General features: G+C 31.9%; 1 pseudogene; it reads right to left on the bottom strand.

The window, feature by feature from the left end:
• LOC110033460 overlaps positions 1-9,495 on the bottom strand; it is a 25,197-nt pseudogene that overhangs the window by 11,461 nt on the left and 4,241 nt on the right.

Raw genomic sequence — 9,495 nt, 5'->3', positions numbered from 1 at the left:
TGCCACATACCACCCGTCGCCTCCAACATGCCCCCCATCATCAATCGATGCCCCACGCAGCCAACCGCCACCATCGGTTGTTGCACGTCGCCACCACAAATTGCATTTTACATTAATTTTATTTTTCAAACCAAACAAAAAATATAAACTCTTGTATTTATTTTACATCGAACTAAACAACTCTAAAATATTCCTAATGCATTACATTTAAATTACACCGACTTTTTTACAATACATTTTTTCAACAAACCAAATAACCCCTTAGTGATAGAAAAAATTAGTTTAAAGTTATTATATTATATGTAAAGAATAAGCCAAGCTTAAAATTCTCATCCGACCATCTGTTTCCACACAATACATCCAAAATATTGGACCAAGTTAGGAAAAAAACTATCATTCATTCCATCACACATTTAATTCAATTAAAGAATTTTGATTTTTCCTTTATTCTCATTATGTGTTTATAGCACCTGAATGCTATTCATGCTTCTATGGTAAAATAGGACAACTATTATTTTATATCGTCCAACAAGAAGTTCCCCTAGAAATGCCTCACAACCATTAAAAAAATCATATAAGTAGCAACGATCTTTTAATTTAATACTTCAATTTTTAAAATTGATTAAGAGTTCAATTTATTTCATAAATGATGTTTTCATAACTTTAAGATCAAATGTTAACATAAAATCAAATATAACTTCTTCAATACCAAAGCATACTAACTAAAGTGGAAAAGCTCCCTAACCACAAGGATAGAGGTGGAGCTCAAGTATGTCTTATAATCTTTAAAATTTAATATTTGCTAGGTCATTACGTGCATCCAATTTTCATCAAGCATTGTACTCTTCTAATTTGTAACAAGCCTTGTGCCTGTTTATTTATGAATAGCTATATGCTCTAACTTTAATTAATAAAATATCAGATATAGATTTCTATCTTTTAATAAAGGAAAAAATAAAACTTCTTATATCACATTCTTCCACATATTTCATTTACACAATGAAATAACTCAAAGAACAATCCACTTAAATTTATATATCCATTTAAAATCATCACAAGTAATTAAACTCTTCCTCAAGCATGAATTATAATAGTTCATTCATCCTAAAAAAAAATTACTTCATAGATGACATACTAAAAGCTATATTTTTGTTTTACTTGTCATTAATAATATCATCTCTTCTTTGAGTAAATACTATATTGATTCATTTATCTTTTACTGAAATTATTCCTCCTTTCTATCATTTAATTCAGCTTGATAAGAATAACCCTAACTATGTTTACCATATCATAATTAAAAAATTAACTTATCACTAACTACTGACACCTCAATAATGTTATCTTTTAATGTTAACCTTCACCAATAAATAATGGCTTGTAACTTTCCCCAATATCTGAGAGTTTGTTTGATTTATTTATTAATGCTCTTCACAGCGGAAAACATAAAATGGAAAATTTCTCGAAAAGGAACCAAAATAAGTGAATGATCAGAGGAGGAATAGTATTTATCTTTATATAACATTGATTTTCCACCTTTCTAACTAATTTCTTGATAGCATAGATACGCATTCTTCTGCTAATTACCATGCCAATGAATTCTTTGGCCTCCCGTCAATTCTTTGGCCTCTCCAATCACCCCAAAATTTCATATTGCAAATTAAATAATTGTTTTAGACCTAATCAATAATTGTCCACTTATTGCAGTGATTGAGTTAAATTATGTTGAGCCACTTGTAGATGATGACCAAGCCAATACTTAGTTCTCAAATAATCAGATTATGCAATGGCTCTATACTTTCAGATCATGTTTACCAAACCTAGGCCTACTTCTCAACACATTAGGAATAGGTCCTAGAGAATCAGCTCCAAGTAACATCATAAAACTTCCAATCATTAAAATTGGATTCATTTCAAAAATATTGGAATAAGTTTTATGATGGATAGCTGGCTAATATCAATCCTTAACTTATGACATTTGATCTCGAGTCAAATAATGATGGTTTTAATGGATTACCTTCTTACCCTAAATGACTATATAGTTTAAGTACATGGAAATCAAAGAGCAATTCTCAAGCTTCTTTCTAACATACAAAAAAAGGTGCATCATGAGAGATTAAGATCATTGTAATTTTATCATTCTTTGCAAAAAATTAGATATTACCCAAAACATTCCGCAAAAGCACGTAGGTAGTTACAAGGAATTCTTTTTTCTTGCTTGTGAAAGTACTAAATCATAAATAAAAGAGCAGTGATCTCATAACTTTTTTGTTGCCTATATCTTCTTCCTATTAAATATTGCATCACTCAACATTAGGCACACAAAATGCGATTAAAGCAGCATTGTTTAGGAAAAATAAGTATGATAGTGTATTTTATCTTAATCTATACCATCTTAGGACCTCGTGAGATATGATAACATCCATGTATATATTTCAACAATTATATAAAAAAAATTCAAGGTACTACAATTCAATGTATGAAGCATTGTTAACACAAACTCACAACGCACAAGGAAAGAAGCTATTGATGTTCTCATGCCAATTTACTAGTTATCAATCAAACTGTCTATGTCCAACAAGTTCAACTGTAAAGTCATAGAATACGTCTCTTATTAAATCTATTTCACAATAAACCAGCTAGAACCAGGCCGATGAAGTGGCAAATAGTTTCATATTTTATTGAACCATCCAATTCATATTTTGAACTAATAATAACAATTAGTTTTAAATTTATATGCTAAACTAGAGGGTCTGTTTGTGACAACTGCAAATGCTTGAAGATGCAGCTGCGAAGCAACAACACAAGAAATTATTGTGCAAAAAACTGAGATGTCTATTACAAATTTATTTTATTTTCAAAAAGTTAGACTACAACTTTCTAATAGTCGTTGCAAGGTCAGGTTGCAAAACGCAATTTTTCACCATAATTTTTTGAAAAAGCTGGCAAGATGCAATTTTGTCAAACAACTGAAAGTGTGATACGACACTGTACCACTACCCAAAACACAACTTTAATATTTTTTCTAAATAAGCATATGATTCATAGGCTTAATTATCCTAATACTTAATCGTATCCCTCAAAATCCCAACTCATTCACTTGCAGCAATCGACTTCCATAACTTTTACATTCAACCTTGCTTTTCCATCTACCATTCTCTAGCCATTCTCCTTTGTTGGTCATTTGCTTTCTCCCTCGACCATGATTTTACGGCTTTGGCTTGTTCACTTTCTCTTGTCTTGTATAAAATTAATATTTTAAGAAATATTTATGTTCCTTTTTTTAAACATATTTGCATTATTATATACATCATTTAAGCAATATTTAAATCATTTTAATATGGTATATGTCATCCAATTCAACTCTATGTGAACCTTTGAACCTTAAACATGTCCTTTCAGTTCCATGTTTGGTCAAACTTTCAAAATCTTGTTAAGTTCCAGGCTTACCTAATTCATGCCCATGTTGAATTAAACTTCCTTTTGTGTGCTACAAAGTGAACATGTGTCATAATTTTGCTATAAACAAACTTAATATAAAGCACAATGCTTCTACCACACAAGTGAAAGCACAACCATCATGTACCTAAAGTGCATTTGAGGCAATTACAAATTGCTTCATTAATTACAAAATCAAGTAAAATATATGTAATCAATTGCATGAAAAAGTACAATTCTATTAATTTTACTATATTTTGAAATGACGCAATTAGATACTGAAGAATTTTCTTTTTGTGAGGTAAGACATAAATTTCAAAGTGCTTTAAAGCATACAAGCCTCAAAATTAAATCAATAAATCAACTAAAAATGTATAAAATAACGCATTTGAACTTATAAGCCATGATAACAAACATTGTACAAAATTGAGCTCAAGTTTTTTCACAATAAAGCATTCATCATAAAAAATCATACAAGCAGTAAACAATAAGCAAGAAAATTATTATAAACAAGTTAAAATAAATAAATAAATATAAAATAAACAAATAAATATATCCTACAATAAACTAGTTATGATTTAGAACTTTATATTAAAAAATCTCTCCTAAAGCCACCAGTTGGAGGATATTCATTAGAATCATTAATGTACTTGATTGCTTTTTTGCCTCTCTCTCATCATCTCACTCGTATCAGCATACTTCATCGTCTTCTCATATAAATCAAAAACCTCCCTCATCCTCACTTGCATCAACACGCAATTTGGGTTTTAGGTTGTCAAATAAGAAAATTCCAATACCTCCTAACCTTGAAATTGAGGCTGCACACCTCATACAAATAAGGTGCATACCTCGTTCATGAAAAATGAGATAAACCCACAAGGTGCCTTGTATATGCCTTACTCAACCGCAAGCCTCAAGGCACATCAAAATCACACTAAACATTGATTTTACTTTTGCAACATACAGTTTTTTAATAGAATGGCTTTTTTCTAACCTCCATTAGACACTTGATTAGCGTTGGAAACAAGAACACTAACAGCATTAGCATCTGCAGGAATATTGTGGTTTCTCTTCAAGACAACCTCAACTAGTCCGGATGAACTTTCTTTAAACTTCCCAAGCAATGAAGCCAGCTTCTTTAGTTGTTCACCTCTTGAATCAATTGCATTATGAAATCTATGGCTTATACCTACTACTGATGTTTGAACAGAACCAAGATATCTTTTTGAAGTTGAATGTTTTGAAAGCGCAACGTGCTCAAGCTGCATTAAGCACAAAGAATGGAACAATCACTATTAACAAAAAGATGTAAAATGGAAAAAAAAAATGAACAAATACTAGGAAGAAAGCAAAATCAGGCAGGAAATGTTCTTCAAAAATGAAAGTTGGGTATAAGACTGTGAAATTGAAAAAAAAAATTTGCATATGTTTTGAAATTTATTATTTCAAGTTTACATTTGACATAAGAAAAAATATATAATTGATTAAAATAAGGATAAATAGGCTAAGAGAAAATTGGGAAAAAATTCCCTATCTTTTTTACCCTGATAAAATAAGAGAAAATATTTTTAAGTTAGACATGCATGACTCAATTTCATTTCTTTGTACATAATCAAATAAATTAAAATTAGCCTCTCTAATTAATAAAAACAATATGCACTCTAGCTTAGAGCATCATTTCAGGAGTATGCTAAAGTCGGCAATTCGAGCTCGAGCTCGAGCTTTATTCTACGACTTTGGGCACAAAATCAACATCATCTAAATCATGGTGGATATGTTGTGCTATATTGTGCTGGGGCGGAGTATGTTCTCTAATGACTTGATTTTGTACTTTCAAAGCTTGCATTTTGTCATTTAATTCTTGCATTAGAACTCAACAATCCTAGATAAGTATATATACCATTTTACACTGAAGATACAGTATGATATGCATTGTTATAACATAATAATTTGACCGTAACACTACTTAAAAATACACATTTAATCTTATATATCTTACAGGTTGGAAGAAATCAATTCCGGAAGAATTGGTATATAGTGCCTGCATTCCAGGTATGGAAGCAATTAGATAAGCAGCAGCGCCTCCAAAGTCATATCCGGCCAAATCATTGATCCAATGTGCTTGGCTAGGAACATCAGTGATAAGAGATGCTACAAAACCAACTAACTGAGCGGCAAAATCAGATTTCAGATCTTTGATTGTAGCAAAAAGAGGTGAATAATCAGGAGCATCTCTACGAGGAAAGTCTTGCCACCAAACTGTATTTGTGATATGATTCCACTGCCAGAGTAAAGCAAGTAAGTCCTGAATTTTCAGATGAACTAGAAGATGCAAAACCTTTATTTCTGTATTGGAATTGTATTTTTCCATGGAATATATCATCCAAAGAATCAAGAGAACAATATTTCTTTACCGGAAATGCCAATATCATGTAGAAAGCACATATGACAATGCTAACCAGCTAATAAAGAGCTGTAAGTGAAGTTGCACTCCATAGCAAATTTCATTTTTTCTACATATGATAAGAATATGATTTGTAAAATAACATTAATAAATAAGAATAACCAAAAAAAAAAAAACTCACTTGTTCCTTTACAAACGCTCCTCCCGCTTTAATCATTGATAATCATATTCATGATGGTTATCTCTGAAAGGAACTTCATTTTGTATTACTAATTCTGCTTTAAGGGAGAGGCTTCCTCATTTGGGAGTTTTATTTAAAGTATGACAAGTCATATTGGAAGTAAGGTTATGACAAGGATTAAGGAACTTTTCTTTTGGATTCTTTTGGCCATTGCCTGTAAGGGCACACAATGTTGCACTTACCAATAAGTGTTAACAAATTCTATCTTTGGTGCTGCACATAAGTTTTCTAAGATTGCAAATTTGACACTATTTAGTAAGTGGTTGATACACCACTTTTGTGAGAGTATTCTTTGAGGTTAAGGTTTCGTTTGCCGCAGCTTATTCTTCCTATTTATGTTCATAAAATTTATTTTCAAGCACAATTTCTATCATGTTTTCCCAATAACAATTATTCTGAGACAATTTTGGAAAAACATCAAAAAGTTATCATCCAAACATAATCTTCTTTTTGTTGGCTACTTTTGCTGCAACAAACACATTAAAAAGCTGTCTCAACTGAAGCCTAAGACTCCATAGACATTCAAATACTACTGTACCTAATAGAGTTGTGATATTCATTAGCTATTTGTAAGAAACTGCTCCAAAGACAATGGACGCCAAACTTAAATTGTTACTACTTATCCTCCACAAGCTAAAGCTTAAAACAAGTATGGGAGAATTAACACTTCGTCTGGAAGAAGATCATGAAAAAAGTTCGAATTTGGTACTCACTATGATTAAAATTGCATATAACAAGTAATAATAGGTTTACCGCAGTGGGTTCATTTCAATTTATTAGTAGTTAAGCCTGAGAAACCTGTCAATCTAGTCAAGTTAGCACATGAATCAAGGCCTAATAATCGTGCAATCATTTGTTCGGTTTAGGCATGATCTACATGAAAACTGTTTATTGTTGTGAACTACAATTTATAAAAATGCTGTGAATTTAAATAGGGCGGTATCAGGAACATGAGGAAGATATGTAGATCATTGACGTACAAATTTACTCAACACCTAAGGGAACTCTTATAATCCTGGCTACAACGATATCCACTCTTCTGAGAAACTGGATTCAATGCATCGTTCAATTTGGCTACTTTGATTTCACGCCACAAGAAAACAAATTTCATGAGCATTCCTTTATTTCCAAGCCTTATCATTAAAACCTGCATCGCATTTGCTAAAGCTTTATTGACAGCTGTAGGAGCTACAGCTCATGGAAATCCTTTTATGAGAAGAACTATAGATGGAAGTTTTCAAAATGGGTTGATAGGGTAGACCTTCATTTGACAACTAGTTAGTCGTTAGTGAAGAAGCTTCAAAAACGCAATATCAGGTGCTCAAGAAGTCCTGGTAGAGTCATTCGTCCAGTCAATCTTTAGTGAGGTATTTTGTACATTTTCTTTAAACTAAATATTCTGAGCATGCTACTAGTGCTAAGGTTTAACAGAAAATTCATAAATTTAAATCGCATGGTAAAAACTATATGTTGTAGGCTTCAACAGTGTATATCACGCATTCAACTGAGAATGAATCATACATTCCATTTAGAAAACGTATGCGTTCTACCATGAATGTGCAATACCATCATACAAACCGTTACCAAGTAAATTCACATATAAAATGCTACAGAACCTAATTATAGTTTGGCAGTTAAAGTTATGCACAAGGACTTGCTACAGGTACCCTACTTCTAAATATGGGTTTATTGCCCATTGTGTGTCAATCATACCTTTCATTCTTCACAATTTTGAAACCATTTGGCCAAATATTTTAAGACCTTTGCCAACATTTCAAGGCTATCAAAAAGAGTAAGCATGCCCAAGCTGAATATGTAATTTCTTTATTACTTGTGTTATAATCGGTTATTAAATTGATTTCTTAGGTTTGACAACTCCAAATAGTTGGAATAAAGCTAATGATGATGATTTTTTAAATGAGTACATAAAAAAAAAAACTAGTGGGATAGTGCCGCATAGATTAAGTTGCTTTACTTCTTTTTATTGATCTATCTTCTAAAAAGAGAATAGTGTTCTATAATTTATTCTCAATTTGGATTTTTTTCCCACATGCACACAAACATACGCCCTGCACATGCAAGACCTTGAACCCAATACCTCTTGATTGAAAGACAAAGCTCTCAACTACTAAGCCCTGATTCCCAATTTGGATATGTGATTGATAATTGCAAAAACAACACAACTTGAGATCATGAACAAACAACAAAAATTATAAGGAAAAAAGAACCCAACCACTTGTGATCCTACATTTCTAAGCTTATGGCTTCTTTGTTAGTTCAAGGCATGTTAACAAGGGATGCATTGGGGTTGCAGAAGGTACTTTAAGAATTAATTTTGAAATCCTTCCCAACTTAAAACCTACACAACGAGAATAAAAGATGTGGTGCATGCTGGGATAAGTAACAATATACTATACACAGTGAAATGTAAATGACTAAATCAAACTAACCAAAGGTTAATATGATATGCATGAATGTGGGAGACAGGTAATCAAGAAAAAATGAATGTAGTAAATATACACTATCACACAAGCTATCTATGAAACTTAAAATTAGTGCCCACAAGAAAATGATATGATGGTAATATAAAAAATGTCTAAGCTTAAGAGAGTAAAACTTTTTAAGTACAAAGATATGTTACTACTCTAGCATAGAGAGCATCAAATATATGGATTACCACAGAAATTTGAAAACATATAAAATAAGAATGTGCAATAAGTAGAGATAAGCTATGAAGCAGTTCATTCACAAGGACATTGATGAGGTTTGAAACCCAACTATCCTACATCTATTCTTAAACACCCCTTGCTTAGGATTCCAATGCTTAATCACTCTTTTGCCCACAAGACGGGAGAAACTGTTATGCCTTATTTCATAGGGGAAGAGCACCCTCCTTGATTACGGATAAGGGCGCCTCCTTTAGATCCATGCTTAGTAATATTATGAGAAACATCTTTCAAAATGCTCAAATGCTTTGGTGCTGTCTAAGGCTACCACCATTAAATACAATGACTATAAATCTCTTAAACTGAATTATTGCTATTAAAGTAAAGTAATATACAAAAAAAAAAAAAAACTAAGGATATCTTTGGGATCGCTTTTTATTTTCTATTTCTGTTTTTATTTTTAATCTATTTTACTTTTGTTTTATTTTCTATTTTAAGTTTTTAGAAAACTAGTTTGGTACTATTATGATTTATATGTTTTTAGAAACAAAAATACAAAATATGTTTGGTTGGGTATTTTTTTTAAAAGAAAAAATTATACTTTTTATAAAAGAGTTGGGTGTACATGTGCTCCAGTATTAAGCTCTACCGCCCATGACATATACGACGTCTTCCCTGCTCCACGCAACATGAAACATTACCTGTAGGCGGGTAGGTGGCAGCGGTGGGCTGTGGCGGGCTGCGGGCGG

The sequence above is a fragment of the Phalaenopsis equestris genome, unplaced genomic scaffold (genome assembly GCF_001263595.1).
Source record: "Phalaenopsis equestris unplaced genomic scaffold, ASM126359v1 Scaffold001187, whole genome shotgun sequence".
Classification (NCBI taxonomy): Eukaryota; Viridiplantae; Streptophyta; class Magnoliopsida; order Asparagales; family Orchidaceae; genus Phalaenopsis; species Phalaenopsis equestris.
This window is presented reverse-complemented; position numbering and strand designations above follow the sequence as displayed.